Below are 27,415 nucleotides of genomic sequence, written 5' to 3'. Positions count from 1 at the left end.
CGGGATGAGGAGGGCATTTAAAAAAAAATGTTTCCAACAAAAGTTACTTACTTTTCGACGGAGAATCAGAATATGCAATAAAAAGTATGGGTTTCTGTTTAAAAAATTGGACTTGACCTTTAAATGACCTTGAAAATGACCACGAATGACCAATCTGTTACCTCCACTGAGTGGCCCCCTTCCAACCCTGCAACTTTTGTCTGAAACATTTTTCTCTAAAATGCTTCGTTTTCGAGATATAAGTCTGTAACACCTTAACTGCCCCACCCTGTATATAAAGAAAAATGCAATCATTTTCGTTTCTTTCTGCCATCTGCAAATTTAATCATTTTAAAAATCCATCCGTAATACACAATAAAATTGAAAAAGCCCAGTCCCTTTTTGCCTTACGAAATTTATTTCAAAATTTGTTGTATTATTTAAGGCTTCTTCCGTTCTTTTCTTTATTATCGAAACTGAAGTATTCAACAAAAAGTTATTTATAAAGTACAAAGCAATTTTAAGCTCTTGTCGACATAATACAAAACAATAATAGCCACTAATAATTTGTTAAAGTATAATTTTAAAGAGAGCGCTTTATTACGCGAATATTCTATAATTTTCCTATTTTTATATAACTTCCAATTTCTTGCAATATTGTCAATATAATACAAAAAAAGGTAGCCACTAACGATGTTAACATAAAATTTTAGAAAGAGTGTTTTATTACGCGGAATATTTTATATTTTCCATATTTGTATAGCTTCGAATTCCTTGCAATATTAATGAAGTAAATATTCATTGCGCAAAAAGTCGAAAGAAAAACGAATTGTACAAAAAAGAAATTAATATTATAATTAATATAATAAACATTAATGAATATATTAAAATATTATTCGAGGATTTTTTTCTAGATATAATTTTTTATTTCAGTAGATGATCTATCATTTCCTAAGTACACTTTTATCGAATTCCAGGAACAAACTTGTGAAAACGCAACATACAGTTGTCCATGATGGAACATCCCTTTGTGAAGAGCTCTCTTAACATTTTGATGCGCATCCCTTTTGCATTGCGACCCGTCTCTGCTTATCGAGATATGTCTTTCAGCATTACTTCAGAATGAAATAATATTTTAAGACTGAAAAATGCGTGCTTATAATGGCATTAATTAAGGAAGGACAGCCGCTTTGAAACTGCTTCTCAACTAGGTCACCGCGCTTAGGGGTGCGTCACAAATGCATCTGGTAATTAAACGTAACCCAGTTAACAGGTGAGACAATTCTACATTGTCCGAGTAGCGATAAAGGCATATCAGTTACAGCGAGATCTCGTTACTCCTGGAGCTGGAATGCTGTCTTTCAGCGGTTTAAACAGCTACTTCCTAACGAGATACAACGTGGATGCGATGGATCAAAGAGATCCATTTCTTTTTTTACACCATTTTTAAATTAAATATCTTAAGAAATATCTTGAATTAAATGTCTTAAAATGTTGAAGCAAAATGAAAAATAATATCTATAGAATTTTTTGTCAATGCGATTGTAGAGGCTACTTGGCAAAACGATTCAATTCTCTTCTATATAATTGCTGTTTTTAACATTTTTTTGCTATGATGCAAAGACACATCTTCCTCTCTTTTATTATATTTATGAGAGATGATCGGTTTTGCGGCCTCGGGAGAGGTCAAACTTTCCGTATAACAGGAACCAAGGGAGTAGCTTGAATACAAATTAGTTTATGATCACATCATTAATTTGACCATGAAGCAATGATTTTGATCGCGTGTTCCGCCTGTATCATGTATCATACTTGATAGACATGTAAGTTAAATGTTACAAAATGGCATACGTTAATGGAAAATCTCATTTCGGATATTTCGGCATTAATATATGGTATTACTCATATTAATCAATAGGCAATTTGCGTTTAATTAATGAAGATCCCATTTGTGTCTCATAAATCAAATTATTTATGAATTATTAAAAATGAAAAATTGATTATTAAGTGCAATGCAAATCTGATGAAATAATTCGGCATTTGACATATAAGTACGTAATAACAAATTACATTTTTTATGTGTGATAGAGAAGATGTAATACTTGTCGCAATATAGATTGTTTGCTTTCTCCATGACTTACGATAATCTTCTCAAAGATATTAAGGAGATATAATACCTTGCTTAGCTAGATGCGTTTAATCAGAAATTCAATATTCGACGCCTATTAATAATCTATCGAGCGTACGTTGATGGATACAGTTACTATTGCATTGAGATCGTTCAAATGATATTACTTAATTTGAATAGAACTTTACATATGCAGTAATTATAGTAAAGGATCGAAAATACAGATAAAACTAATGTACCATTAACATATATTAATGATAAATTAAATATCTGTATTTAGTAACATTAACATTAATAATATTAACCAGATGAAATTTTTCTATCGACTCTTTAATTTTCTCTATTTTTATGATACTAATATTACACAAATATCTGTGTAATATTACATATATTTCTCATACTCTGCTTTGCGAGCTCCTGTTACTGCAAAAGAAGCATGCACGGAGGCGACTTGAAATATCGAGATCCGATGCAAGTGCATCGATATACATATATATATGTAGCTGCGACAGAAATTTTTCAAGAGACAAATTTCTCGGTGAACGTTCAATGAAACCTGGCATCAAGCACGTTGAGACGTGGCATGAAATGGTTAATAAAAGGACCTCAATCACGGCGAGAACAGTGGCGATAAATCGCCGCGCGGCCGTTGTCACGCGCCGAGTTGCAGGTCATGCGCGACAAAAAGAGGTGCGACGCACCTCGCAATACATACATTCATGAAATCGGACAAATGCGTATGCAATGTGGCAACAGGCCGACACACGCATCGATTTCCGATATGCAACGTATATCCACGCGCTACTCTTCCTCTCCATAGAACCCGTCGCGCCACGATCCCTCGGCCTTGTCTTCCTTTCTGGTCATGTTAGCCACGCGGCCAACATGATGAGGGATGCGAATTTCCACTGTTTTCCCCTGCTTCATTGCAAGTGTACATACATTCTGCGAGCTATGTTGGTTGATATTGACCGTGCGCAACCATCAAGAATTTCGACATATCATCAGCAAATATACCGGATATGCGTTCATGCACGTATATTATGGTCTTGATGGACAGGGGAGGAAAGGAATGCACATTGTGAAGTCAGTTTCTTCTGCACATTATATTTATTGTGATTAAATGCATATTGTAATGCATTATGCCATTTGATTTATTATGATGTAATGATTTGATTTATTTATTACGCTATGTCCTGGCATTTTTGTAACAATTTCTCTTACAAAAGAATTATCAAACAACATTCGATTGCACTTTAATTAACTTTTATGATATTATGTAACTATAATTAATAATCATCTTTTGCAATGATTTCAATCAAGTTATTTATTTGAATTTATAACACTTTGACAATTCTACTTATAAACGTAAAAATATATTTAAATTATGTTTGATAAAAAAATGTAGAAACTTTCTTGGAAAATAATATATTTTAATTTTTGGTCGGATGCACATTTGAAGAGTTCCGGAATGCCGTATTTGTTCATCAAAATACTTTCTCTTGACGTATCAGTCGATCGGAAAAGCGAGCTGGCGTAGGCATGGTAGACTGAGCTTTCGCGGCGTCGAAAACATCGAACGATCTCGTCGCGGAATGTTAATGAAATTTGTTGCCCTTACTTTCACATTATTTGTGCAATAATTAGCCTTAAAAGCACGACCGCGCGTTCATCGCAACGAGCTTTTTTAATGGACGCGGTGCTTTCGTGCCGCAAAAATGGCGTGGCGGGTGGAAAAAAAGACGAACGCGAAAAATTGAAGGAAGAGAAGACACCGGCTGACGTCCAGGCTGAGCACACGACGACAGGAGGGAGGGTGGAAGCGTTTCCGCGGAATTTCATTCGATGAAAATAAGATTTCGCTCGAGGGTAGAGATAAATAAAAAAGAAACGGTCCCAGGATCTGGCAAAATATCGTAGTCAAAATATCGTAATCAAAAATAATACTTCACTAGGTTTTGCAAGTTTACTTAACCCACGAGGATTCGATGCAGCTTTTGAAAGAAACTTTTATAGATCACGTGAGAGAAATGTAAAATCGAAACATAAATTTCGATAATAATCGAATAAAAATCGATTACGATCGATTAAGATCGAGTATGATCTTATATGCAACAGTTACATCTTATCTGGATATATCGTAAATAAACGTTACATCTTTTAAGTGAAAGCAATGTGAAGACAATTTTATCGAGCATATACCTGTAGCTTAATGAGGCTGCATAATGAGTGATTTATCTGGAAATGTTATTAAAGGATTCCAGAGGAAAAATAACCGAGCTGTTAGGCACGATAAGCAACAACTCTTAGTTATCGCGCTTCTTAAAGTCGCAGTTACTCCTCATGATATTTATAACGGCTTTCCGCGTTTCTATCGTGAAACGTTTTACATTATTTCGTACGCTGATGTTTCGTAGGGGAAACGGAGCATAGTTAAATAAGTAGCTTGACATGTTGCTAATGGTTTGCAACGCTTGAGTGCAAATTGGTAAATTCCTTACGTAATCGTTTCTTACATAGACGATACTCGTGGGATATGCAATCTCAAATTCAACCCGCAGATTAATATCGTATTATTAAATCACCAGAAACAAGGAACTGCTTTACAGGATTTAGCTGGAGAGTTACAGTTGCATATATTCGAAATCATGAGATGTGGATGAAGGAATTTTCGTCCATCGAAGTAGAAATCGAAGCGGAACAGAGAGTTGCATTCGCATCGGAGAACGAAATTCTTCTAAAATGTACATTCCTTCGAATATTTTTATTTCATTTCTGCCGCAATCCCGTTCACCATCAAACTTATCGTGCATTCTACGCGTTTTGAAGCTCTGAAAAATTCTTTTTATATACCTTTCAGTGAGAAGAAGCAAGCGCAAAGTCGAAAAGGTTCTCGATAAATGGACGAAAAAAGTGTTCGGCTAACTTAGATGCGTTAAAAATATTTAATTTATTTTCCTTCCAATTTTTGATCATTTTCGAACGGCCATTAAGCATTTTCAGTTGTAATTGATTAAAGTTGAAATTAGTTACATTTGAAATTCTAGATAAATTTCTTGGAACAAACCACCCTTTAATCTTTTTGTATTTGCATTTTTCTTTGCGCGTCTCTTACATTTACAAAGTTATTACTTCAAAAAAATATGAGTTTTACTTAGAGGTGCATCATTCATTTAACTGGTGTGTTCGACAGCTCGTAGATGACGATAATGTGTTCTCGACAAACGTAATGGCCAGCATGAAATACAGAGTCGCAGAAGGGTTGTTATAAATGCGATCGTTATTATTGCGTCAGTTTCATAACTTCGTTATTTGAATAGTTTAAATTCTTTAATCGCCTGTATTCCAGTATTGCAGTCTGAGAAATTCCACTAATGCGGACACTTGATTGCAGAGTTCATAATGCGCGAGTACTATTCGGCTTCGAAGCACACAATGAGATTTATTGGATATATTATTTATTGGTAATTATTTTATATGATAATTATTTAATGAATAACAAACCAGAATTATATATATTTTTAAACTTTGAAAATAAGATTTTTCCGAAACATTTAAACATAAAGTTCATGAAATCAATGGAATTAGTTAAATTTGTGAGATACGTATGATTAGACCAAAATTAATTGGTACACCGATAAATATCCAAATTTTAGAATATTTCGACTAAAATGCTCGCATTCTCTGACAAATGCTATGCCTCATGAAACTATCATATTTCGGCTTCCGTAGGTATTTCTGCCCTATATTTCCTGCTGACATGAAGGATGAAGTAATTATAACAGTTCATCTCCCTAATTGGAATAGGCAACCACGTAAATATTGCATTAGCAGCAACATGCTCCCGTCGACATATAGTCGACCGACTGAGAGATCGCGCGTATCCGCTATATTGCATTATTCCATTTGGAATTCATTTATCGTGAAGAATTATTCACACGTGATCAGAGCAGCTGAATAGTTCAGCTAAGGAATTGGAGAATCTGTTCATGTTGTTTTGCATCAAACTTTGAGATGAATATCTTAACAAATATTTTCTTTACATTATTAATTGGGAAAAGAATAAGAAAAGAAGTTCCTTTCTCTCCCTCTATCTCTCTCAAACAAAGATTAAAAGTTCTAAGGGAGAAACGAATTGCATCTTTTTATACGACTTTCTAAAGTTGTATATTAAATTACATGTGAACTATATACTTTTAATTCATTTCCAATTCTTTAACTACATTTTATTATTAAAAAATATATGATAAATATGTGTAAATGAGAATGAAAAATTGTATGTGAAGGATTCTATCCGTTCTAAATTCTACAGAAAATTCTACATGAATCTTCGGAGACTACAAGCACCAAAGACACAATTCGTATCCATACTCACTACGTCACACACTACGTATTTCACACATAAAATGCACAATTCCGTTCGGCACAAAGTATTTCCATGCATTATATATTAATAGAGAACGATGGTGCGAAGCAGCGTGAGAATACATAATGAAGATAAAATGATTTTAGAACTCACAATGCGCACATGAGATATCACAAACGAAGCACGCGTCTGCGGAGGAGTATGTTGCCGGTAGCTTGAGAGAAAAATCATAAAATATCTCAGCTCCGACTGATTCACTGCGTCAGAATCGATAGCAATCGGATTAACGCGCCACCCTTCCAATTCTTAGGAGAACAGAGAAAATAGAGCCCGTCGTGCGAAAGTGATGCGAGGGTCGCAAGCTTTCGCGCGTGATTACAAGACGGCCGGATTTTCCCTTAAAAGATCCCTTAAGAATCTCTCGTCACCGTCGTGCGTCCGCTCGATATCTCGATAGGATATCGTAGGAACGTCGGTTGAAGGGATTACCTGATGTTCTTCCTTCTAAAGGCGCGCGCATGACAAGAACAACCCTTTTTCGTATTCATTCCCTCGAGCTGAGCCACGATCCACCGCGGCTTAACTCACTCACGTGTTCACGTGTGTCCTAAAATTTATGCTAACATCGTACCGTCCATTTCTTCCCGCCGCTTGTCCCTAAATCGCACTCCTCCTCCCCCAAGAATTTTTCACTTTCATTTTCCCTTGATATCCTTCACCTCCGTGATATTTTCCATTTTAGCTGACCCGTCGTGTCGGATCCCTCGTAGGAATTTTTTCCGCGTGAATGAAGGTAAAAAGAAATGGACATACAACGAGTATCTGTTAACGGTTTATAGATATGTATAGGGACTTCTTTGTATGTTTATTTTTGGTTCAAAAGACCTTTATACTTCAGCATTTCTTTATAACATGGAAATTTGGAATTTTATCATTTTGACATACATTTCACGAACATATTGTACATTAATATCATTAAAATTTGAAATCTAATAAAAGTAGTTAACAATTTCCAAACTGAAAATTTTTCATGTATTGATTTTAAAATATATCTTCTATAAAATGTTTTCACAATTTTTCTAACATGTATGCGAGTAAAACTGCATAATTATAAACTATTTATATGACACGCAATACAATTTCAAATTTGCCATTTGTTATTCATTAAAATTTGCAGGTAATTCAAATCATTAACAAATACCGTTTGCCAAAGTAGGATGTACACTTTCGGATTGTATCGAATGAGTTCAATAATATTATACCATTGCGCGATATATCAAGTGGACGCTAACGAACTTTACGGCCAACTACGACACCAGCTATTAATACTGATAGAACCTTGTTTATCACGTCAGTTAGTCGATGATCATAGACAATCATGTATGTTGCTGAGTGAACTACATCAACAAAAGTCATTCTGGTTAATTAACGCGTAAATTCTAACTAATCAAAGAATAGTTATTGTTTGCAGAAAACCGGAGAAACACTACGAGCAAATTAAACTAAACTAAAACCAGGATTCTCTCCAAACCTTGTTTTTTCATGACAATTTGTTTCATCAGCGGTTTACGTATTTTTAGTGTCACGTGCGTGGAAACACACCCACAGAAACCACATATCCATCATCTTTCATGCAAACTATGGCGACGTTGCAATAACAATTTATTTCAAACGGAAATGCTTTTGCAGAAGAAACACAATATAGTTTACATTCCATCCAGTTGCAGAAGTATCGTAATCATAAAAAGCACGGATGATGATTGATGCGCCGTTCATGCAGCACGTAATGCACTTCTTGTATACACCTATAAACATACACTTCAGACTTTATAGTGGTTTATTATTAACGGTGAAAGTAATCCGCTCGAGCTTGTCGATACTAGCTTCATTAGAGATTTAGTCCAATTTAACTCTCCGCCCAAGTTTCCTCTATGCCGTTGCATCGACAATGCACCATTGTTGCATCGAATCTAATCTCGCATCAGCCTCGGGTGAGAAGCGAGTAAATCGACAGTAGTGTGCAAGTAGTATATCAACGCAAAGCAACGTAATTTATACACTTTTTGCGATTTCGATATTCCGAAATCGATAAAGTACTCGGATTTTAATCAATCGACTCTATCGAGTTTAAGGAAACAGGTTTCTGTGATAGCACATTTCTCTATTTACGAGAATATAAATAATTCAGACCTATTATTTTATATTATTATTTTTATGATTAAATATAATAATTAGATATATTTTAAATTTGCACTTAAACAAACTTTCCTTTCAGAAAATCTCAGAATAACATCGAAACAGTCTCAAATGGAAAGGAAGTTGGACTTTGTTTCATTTCCGGCTTCGATATACAGCACAAAACTACCTCATAGTCTCTGGTCTCCTTTTTAGTATCTTTTTCTTATTTTTATTTTGACTCGTGATTCGCTTGCGAATATAGAGCCGAATTGTCAACAAAATACATTTCCGCGGCTCGCCTGAGAGGCATCGAAAACGAAGAAAAAGTGTAGAAGATCATGGAAACGTATTTAGGAGGGCTATGAGAAATACGGACGACGGAGAAACTGTGAAATGAAATAATGGAGGTCAATTGATCGTAGAAGGGGAATATAACATGTCAGTACAAAAATTTTACTTTTGTTGAAATACACGATGATATAATATATCCACTTAAACTAAACTCTTGTCAATAATTTCACAGACAAAACAACATTTAAATAGCTAGATAACTAAAATAATCATTTAGAAAAGCATATTTTTTCGAATATTCGATAATCTTTGTATAGTGAAAATTAATGTAAGGTAATGTAAGGATCTATATAAAAAGTGAGTTAAAAATGTTTTTAATCGTGTTGAATAATATATATTTTTTAATTATTTTAACAATATAATTAAAATAACTCCATTCATTTAAAACCAGTATTGTTAGAAGATTAAATTTGAACTGATAATAAACGGCTTCCCATGACAGTCTGAGTTTTCAGAATGAAACGCAAATTCTGAAACGCGCGCCAGAAGAGAATTTATTACATATATTATATATATTTATTATATATACAAAAGAATAAAGGTGTTTAATAAATTATATATATATATATATATATATATATATATATACATATACATACACACACACACACACACACAGATATACATTATTATAATGTATATGTAACAAGTTAACTTCACACATATACGCACACAACTAATAATATCACGCTATAAAAAATGTGATTAAACATGAATGTGCTACGAGTATAATTAGTGCAAAAGTAACGATCATGCAGTTATACAGTTGAGTATCGCAAGTACACGTTCTTTCATTACGGAGCACTATTTAAATTGACGAACGATAATTAATTGGAACGTTTCTGATTTTAATCGGAAAATCGGAATGAAAAATTTATCCTCCCGTTATTTCGAAAGATTCATTAATTCAGAGATAACTTGGCGTGGTTAAATTGGAGACTAGCAATTTCTGCGGCTGTATTATACAGAATGCGACGCATACGTTGCACTGTGGAAAATGTCAGAGCTGCATTCCGGCTGGAATTGGAAAATTGCGCGCTCTACGAAATTTTCATACATACCGATAAAAGTAATTTGCCGTTCCGATACGCAGTACATACGACCTACACAATCAGAATGAAGTGGAGTAAATGGACAGGGCATGTAACCGTTACAATATAGAAACTTTAGTTTTTCAACAGATTATCCAGATTTGCACGCGTTATGCAGTGTGCAGCGCTTAAAATATAACTGAATGTTCATTGCGTATTTTAATCATTTCTTCTGTTGTAACATCAGAGATTATGTGCATTCGTTACATATTATATTACTAAAAGTAAACTGCAATTATTGTGATTGAGTAGATACGTCAGTTTGCGAATTTTTTTATTCGTAATTTACGAGATCTGTGCAAATCTATAAACTTTCAGATCCATATAATTTTCTAAATATATATATACATATAGAGAATTATATATACCTACTTTTTAAGTAAGTATACGTGATTTAACTTTAAAATTTACGTATAAAAAGATATATGAGCGCATGTATGTTCGTGTAATAATTCATAATGTTATATTTCTAGATCTGAAAAGCAACGAATATATTTCCATTCCATGCGCAGAATTCTTCTAAAACGTGTTCATTCTTGTGAAAAGCTTACTTATCGCACAAGTTGGGAAGTATTATTCAACAGTCCAAGCAAAACTCTGTCAAATCTCTGTCTAGATTAATCGATAATTGTCATGATAATTTCACGAATTTAGTTGTGGCAATGATAAGTTCGCAATTTATGCTACATCATATCGGCGCGCGGAAAGCATCGTAAGCGAGATGCAACGAAACGGATTGTCGACAAGAAAGATTGCGAGAGGATTCCTTCGAATTGTCGACGAGTGTCGTCCGCGCTCTTATTCGTCCCCGTCGTGCGACAATCGTTCAGCTTAATGGTTGAGCATCTCTCGACCTGGAAATTCGAGCTCTGGCAAGACTGGAAGGTATTACGTGGAAGGAAAATTTTCCGGAAGCCATGCGGCTTTGATCGCGCGATATTAACGATCGAGATTCCTTTTAAATGCAGTCGCGACTTGCAGAAGTACCGTTTTCAACACGAAAGGAGCGAAAGGAGGAGAGAGAAGGAAGGAAAAAGACGAAGGTAAGAGGAAGAAATATTTCGTGCACTCTAAGAGAGAAATATTCTAATTCAAATAGAAACAATCGATATTTGGAGGTCAATTAAAAATAGTAAGAAAATATGTGTCGCCCGTACCGAAAACAAGTGTTGGTCTCCTTTTTTCAGTTAAATGGAAAGCCATAATTTATTTAGCAATTTTAGTTACAGCTAACAATTGTTTCAATTGTTTCAATTTTCACGCAAGTTACAAATTGTTTTGTGGTGATTTGGTGGTGACATATCAGTGACATGACAGAAATGGAATAGAACATTTTTAATATCGCGTATATTGAAACAGATGACGGAAAAGTTTAAAAGCAACTCGAAGGTAGCACATTGAACTTTGCAGTGTCAGCTACTTTGAAAGTCATTGTTGGAAAGCCGCATTTCAAGATGCTTGCGATGTGACATTCTCTTATGTTGCACGTCGAACAATTTGTATTCTTTTGCTGATATAAAAACAGGAAAATTGCCACGTTTAAAAATTCACAGCTTTTTCTTTTTCAATCAAAACCGAGACAAAAATTTTTACATTAAAAATTTTTGCCTTTAACATTATATATTTTGCTGATACAGAAGTACTAAATTTGTTTGCTCTAAAAATACAATGAATAAATTAATTCACAGAATATTTTTTATATTTTTCGTCACGAGTTATTCGTTTATTTTTAATTAACTAAGTAATGACATAAGTAACATAATTTTTATCTGTAACTGTCATTAATCAACGGAAAGATATGTTAATTTATTAACTCATGTATTTTGTGCAAATCAAGATTTTATCGACACAATTGACGAGATGATATGTCATACACGAAGCTCTTAAATTATATTATAATATAGTAGTATTATCACACATTACATGATAATAACATGTATACTTTTGTGATGATTTTAGGCTTTCGCGGACGAGATAGTTAATGAAAATTTTTCATTAGACGTTGCATAGTTATTATCTTGCATGCATAGCCCGCATAGTCATCGTTTATCAATGCCATCGGTGTATACGACTGTTTGCTGCGGGAACAAAATCGATAATCCGATTTCATTATCACATCCTAGAGACCAGCTACGGTTCTATTAACTAGCGTGCGTCGATTTCACAAGCATACGGTAGCGTGCACAAAAGCATAAAATTATGCTGTCGAGAGTTTGATTTCGAGACGCATTTTCATACCCCGTACTTTTACAACAGCACACTGATTATATTAATTAAGAACTGGAAATGCAGAATCACAAAATATTTTACTTTTAGAACATCTATGTCTTTTCATGATACATAAATTATTTGATCTATTTTTAAAGAAAAATATCACATTTCTTGAATAAAAGTAAGTGTCAAATTAATTATTTTAATCTTTATTGCATTGTAAACATAAATAATAATCAATAAACAAAATACACGATAGTCTAAAGAAGTAAAGATATTGTGTTTTATCGCATGATGGACTATCTACAATCTGTTAATAAACATTCTGTTAATAAATGAGGAATACTTTTTTTTATGCAGAGCAGAAAAACATTACTTCGAAAATATGATCATTCGTCTGAACTGCCGATCAGAATGTATATAACTTTGATTGCGTGTAAATCAGAAATAATTTTCAAGTCCAATCTCGCTCGATGCTTACCAGTTTAGATCGTGTTTTCAATTCCTAAAAGTAAAACCAATTTCAACATACTGGCCTAGGTGTACACGTTCGACCAAATCATTCAAGCATTTAATATCTACCGCAAATCCCACAGCGAATCTAACAGAATATTTTGCGGGTCAGAGAAAATCTCAACAAATAAAAATGCATGCTTTATGCATTGTATATAGCTTTGGAAATACGAATATTCGTAAAAAAATTTTACATTTGTTTGACTAGTCTATAGTATTTATTCACTTATAGCTTATTTATATCTTTCTATTAATTTTATTAATGTATTATAATTAGATCTATGAAAAAGTATAATAAATTTATCTAAGTTATGAAGCATATAATTTTTAAGGAATTTAAGTTTTATATATATTTAATAGATGGACAAAAATGTTTCTTTTATTTTATATATGTTTATATCATACTTACATAGTATACAACTTATTCAGATTTTTAAATGATTCCCTTAGATATATATACATATACTATATATAAAATTTCTAAATTTGTAAATTCCTATGCATGTACATGTTGTTTGAGATTTTAAAGAATAAATAAGAGACGTATCTCAAGTAGGAGGCAATTGTGGAAAAATTTTCGTGTGATAAAGTTTAATATCTTGGTGCGTGACTACCGCAAATAATTGTGAAGTACACCGGCGACATTTGTGTTACCAAGCAATTCCCCCTTGGAAACTACGATCACGCAAATAACGTAGAGTTGCTGTTTCAGCGCTTGAAGACAGTCCTTGTGAGAGAACGGCCTCAATATTAACCCGAAATCACGTTCCATGTGCGATGCTAACGTAATTATCGTCTGTATTCTACATATACTAGCCATGCGAATATATTACGATAATACCAATACCGTTATCCTGAGAAACGATGTTCAAACATTCCTCAATTATTATAATAATTTGATAATGAATATTGAATATTATTCAATTGAAAATCATTGTTTATACATCACGCATACGCATACATACATGCACATCAGAATGTACTGGACACACAGTATTGATGCAAACTTCATTTTGTTATGAAAGAGAAAAAATCAAGCACAGCTTTTATTTTAAACAACAGAGAAATTCGTGTGAAAACAATAACTTTACCGAGCAATTCTCTTTCTTTCAAGTTGTTTTTAATACTATTTGTGTATATAAAAAACATTCATGTTAGTTAAAAATATAGTATCTAAATTGTGACATTTTATTACTCTTTGACTCTAATCCTTCTCGCTAAACGAATATTTTGATTTTGATTTGATTCTAGATTTGCCATAGAAAACTCGCCTAAAGTTAAGATCAAGTTTTTCAGGGTCATGGAAAAGCCTTTTAGCTGAAATGAATAACCAAGATCTCGTATTGCAATGCGTACAAAGTTCATTAATTACATAAATAAAATTATATAATTAACATACAGATCATCGGTATCACCTCTCAGTAGTTTCACGCATCGTAAGTTCACATAGGTAAGCAATACGTTGCAATTCGCTATAATCATATACTTCAAGAAATCATGATTCCGAGATGAACAAATAGGACAATCAAAAAACCGATTAATATTAATAGTCAACTGATCAAACGAACAAGTGAATAATGCGGATAACAAATAAGGGGATCACTCATGATTTATCCAACCACTTGGTTTCCAAATAAATCCACTTTCTTGTTAAATATTAGAACAAGCACGCTATCTTCTGAAATTCCTCTGATCTTAGTAACCCAGAATCGAATTCAGGTCTCTGGGTCTTTTGTTGAAGTTTCGTTCGACCTCACTCGTTTCTTCTTTTCCTTCCTTCTTTCTTACTTTCTTTCTCTTTCTTTCCTCAGCATTTCGTCACTGTAGCAATGTGTAGTGTGAACGCACCCAGGATATAGAAGCGGCATCACAGCAGGTATAGGCCCGGCCTGGCAGGAACGTAGGTGAGCTGAAATAGATCGATGGACGTGCTGCGCACGCAAGTACCTCCGCTCGTACTTCTGTGGGGGTAGGGAGCAGCTCACCCCCGTACGGGTAGGGCGGCATCGAGATAAAGTTGGTGGGAGTCGCTGAAGAGGGTGGAACGGCCAGAGGGAGCACCGATGGCGGGAGGAGGATCTGGAAACGTGGAAGGAGGCGCTGCGCTGGAAAAACGGGAGAGCGAGCGCACTAGGGAGTAAGTGAGAGGGTGACGAGAAGCAGCAAGGGTGTATCGGTAAGAGGGGAATACGCGTGACGCCGTTCCTCGAGCGGAAGAGGGAGAATCGTGGGAAAGGAAGAGAGACGACTACTGACAAGGCTGCCTCGAGGAAACGAGACAGACGCGAGAGCAGGGGTGCGCCACGAGAAGGACAGCGGCGCCGATGCAAAAGGGGAAAAAGCATGTACGCGGGATAAATGAAGAAAGAAACTTCCCTCTGGAGAAGGCGAGATGTAAGACGCGCGACAAAAATCGGAGCGAGATCGAGACAGCCTGTACTTCGTGCGGAAGTGAGACGGCGCACGGTGAGAAGAGGGGGTGCCACCTGGGAAGGAGTGAGATGCGCCGGGGTGAGACCGAGAGGGTGCAACTGGTGAAAGTGGGTAGGAGAGGGACAGAGAAGGAGAGAGAGAGAAGTACACGCGACGGCATCTCACCTGTTTGCCAACCCGCCAGTCTGGTTTACGCGCCCGGTCATCCGCCGACGCTACAAGTGGCTATCCCACTTCGACTCTCGCGAGCGAATGCGCGCGATCCGTCGCGAGGATCATCACCCTGTCGGAAGCACCGATAGATCGCGGAAGTACGTGCGGTTAACGTTCGAAGGACTCGATACCATCGTGATAACGAAACTCTTTAGCGGAAGACACTCCTTGCATTAACCGAGTCCTCCTGCACCTGCTCGCCATTGTCACGCGAACGCCGGAGCGACGGAGGTGAGTAATCGGAGTGCTCGCATTTACTCCTCTACTACGCGAACTGGGTCATCAGAGGCACTAGTGTAATCGCGCGCTTGCTTCCGGTACGCGCCGGATCCGGTGGCAAGAATGCTGTGTGGAATTTGAGACACGCGCGCGTTCCGATTTGCGTTAATTACGCGCTCTTGGAAACTCGGGCGGTTTGTTCTAATTAACCGCGCTGCGATTTTATTATATCGACGCAACTTTTATTGCAAACGATGTCCGAAGTAAGTTAAGATTATTATATTGCTAGTAGATTCAAATTTAACAGTACAATTTAGCGAACAACTTTTCGGGTGTAATCTATTCTTTCAATTTTATTTACTCTTTACACTTGTCTTTATGTTTTTATGCACGTGGAGAATTAATATATAACAAAGAAAAATTTTTAGAAATTGGAAATACAAACGCTTTGCTAGTAATTAAACTTTATCCAGTAACATTCGTTCGACAATACAACAATACACATACGTAACTATACTGTAACAAACACAAAAAGTTACGATTAAATGAATCTTTGATGCGTTCCACAAAGCAGTGGCACGACAATTCTTTCATAAAAATCGCATTGACCGTAAAAACCGCAGCGGAATAGAATATCGTTTGACAATCGTTTGTTAATTATTCTGCAGCTTCTTTGATTAGTAGAAATCGATGCAATTTGAAAACGATCTATAGTAATGATGAAGACTAGTTAAATGTGACAGTTAGTAGAGCAGCCGCCTTAATGCGAATGCTATCTCGATGAGACACGTACGCAATTGAATGGCATCGGAAGTAGTGAGGGTCAGCGTACTGCCGGACATGTAGAGGATTATCGCCCTACCTGAATTGTCGTTCGTAGGTCGATGAACGGATAATAGTCCCTTGATGGGTGGGAGTGCCAGTATAATATGAGTAAAGGCGGTTTTTTTGTGGTATAATTACGTAGCGTTTGTTCAACCATGTTCAGAAAAATTTGCTCAACGAAAAGTCAATAAAAAAAAAGGATATGCTTACTCACATTAAAAATGCCCTCATCAAAGTTTGCAAAAATGCTCTACAAAGCACTTCTCGTCAATTAAAAAGCGTTGCTAGCTTTGATCTTTATTCGAGATATTTGATTTGATTTCATATTCAACATATTTGCAATGTAATATTATATTAAATGAGTGTTGCACTGTATTGCACAAAGTCACAGTAATATACCGGCGTACAAAATTAAAATAAGTTGCAATCTTTGCGTTAAATCAAATAATAACTCTTCAGATTCTCATATTTCTGCGACGTGCGTCGAGCCTACATTAGCGATGCATTTATTATATGTTCTGAGCTGATTCTCACATAGAGATGCGGATTGCTGGAGTATTTGTCAAGCGCTAAGGGTATTCAGTTAAGGATCGCTAATGAAATAGTCGATGATCCATCAGTAAAAATCCTAATTAGCTTTAGAGCACTAATTGTTTTGACCCCGATAGTCAGAAATTACTGGCGACCGTGATATAATAAATCGACGGATACATCAAGTTTGTTATGGCTGGACCTGCGAGCTTGTTAAAGTTATTAACTCGTTTTCAAAGGGTTGCCACGCGAGCGCGGGATTGGAATTAATCAAGAGCGCAACGCAGTCTTCGTTAAAAGCGCGAGGCCGTGCAGCGTCCGTTAATTAAATGACAGCCGAAACGAGTAATCATTCCCAGCTCGACAGGGACACCATGTACGCGTCCGTGTGATGCGAAATTGTGAAGTCTCTCGCAGTATCTTTCTCTCTCTCTCTCGCTTTCTCTCTCTCTCTCTCTCTCTCTCTCTCTCTCTCTCTCTCTCTCTCTCTTTTGCGATCGATCGACTCTGCTTGTCGGTGACGGAAGCACTTTGGCGGGATCAAAGACGTCTGTTGAATTACAAAGATCCGTTTCTATGACAATGACGTAACATGAAGATTTCTGCCGATCTTTTTTGCATCGGATCACTAAGCTCGGAAAAGCAGGGACTCTATGAGCGAACGAAAAAAGCTCCGCGGCGAGAAGGTATTAAATGGGGAGGTATAATTCGGGTTTAGTTATCTGGATTTAGGACGCGATACGATAGAACGAAAATATATCTGAGTTCTAAAGTGTACATAGGGGCAATTATCGTAAAAGTTAGGATCATTATATTTAAAACACGACATGAAAATGTTTTTGCACGTGTACACGCTGTTTGTAAATCTGAATATTATTATTACTAACTGAATATTAAAAATTAAACTAGAAAGAGTAATACACGTTTTATATTAATATTTAAATAAATATTATATTCGCAATATACAAATACAAATATCTAAAATCTGCGCGAAATGTTAAAACTCATGATTCCTCTTTTAGAATCGAGCAATGAAATATAGGTAGTTATTTAACTTAATCATCCTCTCTATACAGCAATATTTGTTAATGTAATAATGTATCACGATATTGTTCAAATATTATAAGTCATAAATGTACGATCGCATAATAAATTACAAATATACGACGTGAAGAGGAAGAGAAGAGAAATGATTCCGATGATCACGAAGAGAGAATAGACGAAATTTCCGCACCTGCGATATTGAAAGAATTCCCTCAGAAATTCGTCGTCAATTGTGAAGTACGACGGAGAACTAACGGGCGCGTTCGCAAAAAGGGATTTTCTGGCACTCGATCGAATGAGAAAAGGCACACTGGTTGATCCAAACTTTCACGGAAACCCGTTCGTTCGTATCTCCGAGGAAGAAATGCTGAATCGGGGGATATATAAATTCTACAATTCAACGCCACGCTAGAAATTTTCACCCTCGGCTTCCGGTTCGACCGTAACTCGCCTCTGGAGTGCAGGTTGTCAATCTTTGTCGGCACTTGTTCTTCGGAGAACGGTGTTTGATTTAGCACCCATAGGGACGGCCGGCCATTGGGAAGTGTCAGTAAACCTCGGAAGTTTTGTGAAGAGAACGGAACACAACTCTTCTTTACTCTTTTTTTCTTCTTCAAGGTATTTTCGACAGCTCGGTGATCGAGGTGTTTTCTTAGCCGTGACGCATATTTGACCGGGTAAATCAAGTGGAATCGTAAGCGATGTAGGAAGTGAAGAGATGATATATTATTTGTGAACATATCATGATGTATGATACACATGGCATTTGTCTTGCAATTAGACATGAATTAAGAAACATTTTAACCATAATTTCTTTTAAATTATGATTGTTATTTTGTTCCATTATATATTCTTTCAATTGAGGGAATTAGAAATTTCCATTAAATAACTTATATCTTTATTATTATTATTATTATATTTTATTATTATGTTTTTACTTTTATATAATACATCTTTTATACATTTATTTCATATTTATTTATGCTTTTTTTACATTAAATTAAGCTAAAATTAATATATCTATATTTTAGAGTAACTCGCATATTCAATATTTCATATTATTGCGAAATATCTGACATTAATTCGGTATGTGCATCGGATCTTGAGTTCAATGTTTATCAGTAAGCTTGCTTTGACATGCAATTATCACACAATTGCACGCATTATAATTCACGTCTAGTTGCGATACTAAGCTCCCTCTGCAGCTTATGACAAATCCGTCCGATATGTTCATATCATTATATATGTATTATATCATTTCCACTCTGATATTTCTCAAAGCACGTTTATCGTGTCTGGAAGAAAATAAAAATGCTAATTGTGGCCTCGCGGTTCTGGTAATTATCCCATGATTTATCATTTGACTAATTCAAACTAACTCTCGCCTACTTATAACTTTCGCAGAGATGACAGCTTCCACTTTATTATTTTCATCTTCTGTATATTTAAATTCAAAGTTGTAATCTATATAATTTGCATAAAGTTACATTTTTAGTTACATTTTTATATGAATAATTTATAATTTTTATGTAAAATCATTTCTGCCTCTGTAAAATCATTTTTGTCTCTGTAAAAACAATTGTTTTATATCTATAATATATAATGTTAGTCTTATTAGAATTATTTCGATTTTAATTCTGAATTTATTTTGCTTTTATACATATATTCGACACTTTTGTAGGCACTTTTTTATTATAAATGTCCTAAAAATATATCTTTAAAATTAAAAGTATCTTGACGAATTATTTTTTAATTAGGTAAACCTGTATTAAACATACAGAGAAATACTGCTCGTTAGCTTAGTACCAATTTCCCGTGTAATTATCGATGGTTGCACAGCATTGGAAATTACTAGTCATCACAAACAGTCACTCTATGTTGCATTTTCGCAGAGTTGTAGTCTACTCCGAATTTCGTTGAAAACTGTGCTATCGGCAGCCAGCCCGCTGGAGTGACACTTTGAGGTCCGTAAAAGCGAAGGTAATTTACATAAAGTGCATTATAAATCTACGACATGGTGCATATCGTGTCCTCTTACAGAACATAAGCGGTCATAGTGAACAATGATCGCTATGTACCATGACAGAATCGGAGGAGATTCAGTCTCTCTCGGTCGGAGCTTTTTACCGAAACAATTCCTATACACGATGCGTTTGATACAGTGGCTTGTTCTCCGCTTCTATTATAGTTCACCCATGGTAAAATAGAAGAGGAAACAAGAGGGAGTGAGAGAAAAGGGAAATTTTCCATGTTCCGAACATGATGGTCGGATAATAGCGAGTGGCAAGAAAGAGGGAGAGAGAAAAGCCTGTCATGTATAAAAAAGCAGGGAAAACTCTCTAGCCGCGCAGCATTAATTTTCACCAATATTTTCTAGTCGTTATAGATTGCTCGCTCATAGACAATGCTGCGCCATAATAACGCTCGTGGCGTTGTTGTAACAATGCGATATTTTGAGACTCTTGTGAAAAAGATCCCCGAGGAATTGCGCGTGGTTTGTTCGATGTTGAGCATGTCGATGGAGGATTTTTGTAATGAGATATTGTTTTTCATTTATAGATTATTCGATTGTTCTATAAAATTAATATAATAGATTTGACAGTCGCCAACGATTTGTATAATTTAACTTTTTAGTTTTAAAAGTGCTATCTCAGTTAGACTAAATTATAATGTAAAATTTGAAAAACTGTAATGCTTTAATTTTATATTCGAATTAAAACTCTCGTATTAAAATAATAAGGTGTTAATTTGTTATTTAATCAAAAGATAAAAAATCATTATTTTATCAAAGGATAAAGGATCGTTTTCTCCTCTTATACAAAATGTTAATTTTGTAGAAATTTTAATTTTATAGAAATTTTAATTTTATAGTCTAAACGCATAATTTGCTTATGAATATGTATTTGAAAATCTGTTCAAAATCTGTTGAACAGTTTCACTGAGATGATATAGTTGCACAGACATAAGCTTTAAAATATCAAAGCTTATTTAAATCGTTGAAAATTTAACATGTTTATTAAACTAATATTTGTTTCTAAACGTCATAGAAATTTATTGCAAAAGCTACTTTAATTAATTCAAGAAAGCTAATATTTACAGTTCGTTCTTACATTTCGTTTTAAGTACAATCTTAAGATGTTATAAACTAATTACAGAACCGTATCAGCATTGTAAGACATAACTTAAGACGGTCTTGAAATAAGAACGAACTATGAATATCGGCTCAAATATATTAAGTAAATAAAATCCAGTAATGGATCAAATAAATTAATAATGAAAATATCGAGAAAATTTGCATGTCCTTCCAGTAATAAAATATTATTCACTTATAGCATATCTTTGGTCTTTGCGCTCTAGTGTTTAATTATAAACTACAATTTTGCGGTAATCCGTTGGCTTATAACCGCCATCGGATAAACGTACATTTAAAGCATACTAGTGTGGCGAATATCCGGTTAAATTAATTGATGTAATTAACGGGCTGCTTGGGCGACGCTGGGTTGCGGCAAATTCCACGCGCGATGCCGCATAACGGACACACGGCGTTCCTGTTATTAATGATACGCCAATAATTATAATAATCGTAATCACAATCATGTGTGCAGGGTCGGGCAACCACGTTCGCTATTACTGCACGATTGACTTGTACGCGTCGTTGACGTTCGTGATTGACGGTGAATTCCACGCAGCTCGCGGGTATCGACAGAAATCAGTTGACAATCCGATTCGATTGTGCCCGTAAGTCCTGACGAATTCCCATATACTTGATTACTCGACGAGAAGTAAATGGATAAAGAATAAAATTAAAATTTTCAAATTCCTTTGTCAGTAATGTTTTAATGCAAATATCTCAAACTTTTGTAAAATATTAAAATAATTTGCACTTATATATTTATTATAATATTATGCGTATGTAACACTTAAAAACTTTTTTAATATATATACATATATAAATTCTTCATATATACATATGTACATATGTGCTACTTTTAAAATATATGTATATATATATATATATATATATATATATATATATATGTATATATAATATATTCTTCTTCAGTTATATTCCATTATTTGTGAAATGTATTCGAATTAATGGGATAATCAGTTCGTCACGCCTCGATGACCTTCCGGATAATTAAGAGATACAGAAGTACGGTCAATTTTCGTGACTCTCAGCAGGGAGCTTCACAAATTCGGATTTACAGATATCGTAAGATTTATGATTTTGATAATACCCATGACTCGCGCAATGGAAGATACATGAAAGAATTATTGCAAATTAACGATTTGCGTGATAAATGAACGTCATCATTAAATGAATGATTAAGTAAGGATTAGACACTTATCGTCAAATTTGTCTTGTCACATTTTACTATGATTGATGTACTTTTTCTTTGTTTCATTGTAACAGATCTTTTGACTTGCAACATGCAAGCATATAGCGTTTAGATTATTTAATAATAGTTGAGCGATTGTTACTTCAGTTTCTAGACATGTTATCAATTATGATGATAAATAAGAAAGTTGTTGACGTAAGTTTTCTCTTATTACTTTTTCCAATATTGTTCATATGGTCATTTTATGAACAAGAACAAATTAAATTTCAATATTATATATAAAAACATTTAACAATTTTGATGCAAATTATACGTAATATTCGAGAAAATTATACGTGACGTAAAGACAAATTATAAAAACTTCAAGAATTTTTTTTAAATTTCTTAATAATTTAGGAGTAATAAAGAAATTTTTTTGGGAAATAAATAAATACTAAATAATTCATGTTAGAATATCTATTCGAGCATTTAAAGCGGCGAGTTGTTACATAAAATTGAGACGAATAAAAATATCCGATGTGAATACGAGAGTCACGCTGATCAAATGAATAATGCATAAATTCAATTCACACGTATTGCGCAGAATTAATCTCGGAGACTTAATTGAAGCAAAATTGATACGTTTCATTTAAGGTCGTCGGTGAGTATCGCAGCCTTCGTGTTCTTTCTGCTATTTCATTTTCTTCCTCTTCTTTTCTATTTTTGTTTGCTCCTCAACGATCGATTAATTTGCATCTGTTTCAAGGCGGTTGTGGTGACGGAAACTATTGGAAAGTCCAAGTCTTTAATATGAAACGCTGCCTTCAATACACAAAAAATCGAGGAATCGTGCGCAACCGACTTTCCACCTCAGTCAGAAGTTTTTTATTGCTTCGCTATCGCCAGCACGTATTCTACCGCTCCCGCGACTACCCTTTGCACCCTCTTTTCCCACCTCGTATTTTACCGATCGAAATATTCGCAGCGCGCACGTGCTGCTTCTTGCGCCCGCAGTTTAATTCCACTACTTGCATCGCTTCGTTATCTTCGTTAAATGTCTTCGTTACGTACAAATCTAATCAAAGGTAATTTCGCTTCACCAATTACTTGTCTTCTTCGAATTTTTTCACGATGTGTCTATCTATGGCAAATAGCGAGTTTAAACGTTGCTAGAAAGCGTAGCTAGATCTGCAATCTGCAATCTTCAAATTAATCCGCACAACAGCTAGCATTTAATATTTATTAATTCTTTATAATCATTCGTATACGCGAAAACAATGCGTTTAATTAAATCCAAGCAGACATAAAATTTGTGATTTAATTAAGGTAAATTTGACATACAAACAAATTAAATAACTACTAAATGAGAAAGGCGAAATTTATCATTTATTTAATTTAAACAGTCACGCTATCACCAAATAACAACACCATAGAATGTTAAACATTGCAGGCACAAATTAAAAATAGTTGCGTAATACATTATTCCATTTGTCACATTATCGGGCGTTAAATCGAATGAACGCACATCATGTTTACCATACCGCTACTCTCGTGCGTAAATAACTGTCTGATTATACATTGACTCGAACTACTGACGCAATTTATCACCCACCGCATGCCTTTCCAAGTGTTTCTTTTTCGTTGTGTAATGATGTGTCGTGTATACTAATACACGTAGAACATATAACACGATTCCGCAATAAGCAAATCGAAACCAAAATTCGAGCATTTGGTCACGCGTGTCCGACAAAGCGGGGTGCATCTCGCGGATTAATTGCGTGGCCACTAATGCTTTTCCGTTTCTTTCGGGGCGGTTTGTCTTGCGGAAAACTTGTAATTAACGATCGCGCGATTTGCAGCGTGACGGGAATAAATAATCGATTGCTTGACGCACGCGCGATTACGCGCGATTAATTGCGCATTATGTTTCGCAAATTAATGCTTTCTTTTCAATAAGTCGCCGGGATATCGAATATTTATTGGAGCATATCGGACTGCGTGTACGCATTCTATTTGCGGGATAGGGATTCCATTGTTCCCACGGGAACGAGCTGGAGGTAAAGTTACGTAAAGTGACCAAAATGCGAGTTAAACACATGGTTGCAGTCGAAACGGACGGAATTAATTTGCGATTCTCGTGAGCTGGCCGCTTCGTGATTCTGAACGATATTTGAAGGCACAAGAGCGCAGCTCGGTAAACGAACGCAGTTATTTCGGTAACGTTTTCCCGGATACAGCAATGCGAATTCACCTCTAAATACCCACTCGTGGCTTGCACATTGCGGTGACGAGTATTACAATTTGATATTGCTGTTATGAAATTCCTCTCTCGCCGCAGGACAAAGCTGCATAAAATTCCTGTGCGACCTATATAACTCAACTCTTTCGTCGACATCCCTCGCGCGTTCGTTCCGAAGATCTCTTTGACATACGATCGACACACAAGAGCGGCAAAATGTCAAAATAACGAAGTATACACGACACGATGGATAATAGGTGCAACAATATCTTCCATCAAAAAACGCGTCATCGCTTTTATTCATTCGCTTTTATTCGCTTTTACGATTCTCTGATTCTCGAATATATAAATATTTTGGAACAATATCGATCCACGCCACATTTTTCTAACAAACTTGGGTTAATGTAACGCTTTTAACGCTGAGGATAATGTTTCTACATTTAATAATTACCTTTGTAATTATTAAAACAATATGCTGCTGTAAAAGTTTTAATATTAATAGAATAGAAATATGCTAATGTAAAAGTTTTAATATTTAATAGAATTGATAAGAGATCATCTAATTTTTGTAAGCAATTGTTTTGCGCTTTTTCATGAAGTTTGCTCCTTGCAGTTCTTTGCATTATCAAGGATTTAAATTTATATTTAGCGATCAGTAATATCGTGAGAAATCTTTTTTTATTGGAATGACTTTAAGGAAGCCACGATTCAACAGACAGCTTTTGAAGAGTTTTTTAAGACTTGAAGAGAGAAATGGAGAAATTTAATAAATAGATGAAAGAAATAGCAATTTAATTAATATATGCGTATCGCGAACTTTCCTCTAACTTGTTGATGTACACGTGGCAGTTGAAGATTTCTATTTCCGGTCGGGTCGTGTCGCGATCTGTCCGGTGCCCACGGATGTTGAAACTTTCAGACCAGTAAACGCCAAGTTTTAACGAGCCTCACGTTCTGTTCCCTTCATTCCGACGATCTTTCGAGCGCGTTCACGCGGAAATTATCCTAGAGGTAACAAGACGACCAATTTCTGGCGCAAATACGAAATGACTTACGGATGTTTACGCCGATATTGTGCTATGGAGTACAAAGTGTCTCGCGCCTGTATTTCTGACATTTGCACCGTTCCGTACGTTGTTGATGAAATATTTCAAAATTAACGTATTGTATTAGGTTACTAATGAAGTACTTATTAGATTTTGAATATTTATTTAATATTTATTTAATATAATGCATTCTTAATATATGTATTTATAGTGTTTTATATAGTATACAATAAATACAATATATATGATATAAAATATATGCAGGGTGTTTCTTATCTAGCACCCACTAAGTACATAGTGTTATTCCTTATGGAAAGTTGAATCGAAAAGTCCTGAACTAGTTTTCTCTGCGATGCTTAACAAGTTGTATGAAGACAACATAAAATTACGTTTTTACTTCGTCTGTGCGTTTTCTGGGAGTTAGAGCAACTTCATGTGCATAAAGTTAACTTAATTATGTACGACGCATTCTTTAAACAGTTATTTACTTCGTTATTGAAATTGAGATTTTATTTCATTGATTCTTTTTTTTAATGAATACCTTTTGTAGTGTCTAGTTTACTTCACGAAATCGTCAAAAATAACCCGCATATAAGATGTTAATGACTATATTATACTATATTATATATACTGTATACTATTTAATACGATATCAAAAGAAAAAATATGAAAATGTATTCTATACTTCGCACATTTTATAACAAATTTTATTTTTTTATTTATTTGAAATAATTGTTTCCTTTGGCGATAAACAGAATATTCTCGATCAAAGTTTTCTTATCCTAGTGAATACGTTTGACAACGCGCGTTATGGAACACGTCGATCGGAAGGAGAAGTCGGAGGCGAATGCTGCGAGCTATGCTGCATGCGCAGAACTTCTGGACACAGTCGTAATCCAATTTATCCGGCTTCTCCGTGCGATCAGAATGCTAAGGAGAGAAAGCATACCTTGACGGTCGACATGAAATACTTCGATGTGCGAGGAATTTCGAGAAATATCATTCATAAACTGAAAGGACGTCACGTTTGCGTCACATCTGGCATTCTGATAATGCAGATATATAATGCATATATGGAAAAAAAGAATACATACATGTATTCACATATGCACCACTTGCTTTTTTAGATTGTAGAGAATAATATAGTTTTTGAAAATCTTTTAAAATATTCCTCCATGTAATTAATATCTTTAAAAAATGTTTAAAGAACTGCATCAAACAGCTGCATCATTATTCAACATATTTCTAATAAAAATATATATTATCACTATCTCTCTCATGTATTCTTTATGATTTTACGTAGTTATTCAAATATTCGAATTATTATTCATGCCTGATACATGTATTTGTAAATTATCTATATGCAAAATATAATTTGTAGATTTACAAATATATCGATATTTCTAGAGAATTTATGGAATTCAGATTTACGCGATTTTAATAGTTTCAATATTTGCATTGCAATGCTAATTATTATAGAATACTAACTGACCAAACAATGCATATACGTATTGCAATATGCGAACGCAACGGTACTAGTATATCGCGATTTATTACGCAAATGTATTATAGAATGAAAAGCGACTTGCAGATGGATGTGTAAAGTATTGGTTAATTAGATAATGGAAGTTTCCTACATTATGCAATATTGCAAAAACTCTGTACAGTAACTCATGCCACAGTATAGACAGAAACATATTAAAATTGTTCTTGTGTTTCGAATTGG

At 34.9% G+C, this 27,415-nt stretch overlaps 1 protein-coding gene across 4 annotated transcripts in view; it reads left to right on the top strand.

Moving 5' to 3' along the window:
• Window positions 1-15,407: 15,407 nt before the first annotated feature.
• LOC105279971 (BAI1-associated protein 3) overlaps window positions 15,408-27,415 on the top strand; it is a 69,528-nt gene continuing 57,520 nt past the window's right edge. For 2 of the 4 annotated variants that reach the window (XM_011340107.3, XM_011340105.3), the window contains exon 1: window positions 15,408-15,694. The gene's annotated coding sequence lies outside the window, so the exon portion shown is untranslated. The remainder of the gene's footprint in view (window positions 15,695-27,415) is intronic. The other 2 variants (XM_026973125.1, XM_011340106.3) reach the window with 1 other exon arrangement.

Source organism: Ooceraea biroi, chromosome 1 (assembly GCF_003672135.1).
Source record: "Ooceraea biroi isolate clonal line C1 chromosome 1, Obir_v5.4, whole genome shotgun sequence".
NCBI lineage: Eukaryota > Metazoa > Arthropoda > Insecta > Hymenoptera > Formicidae > Ooceraea > Ooceraea biroi.
This window is presented reverse-complemented; position numbering and strand designations above follow the sequence as displayed.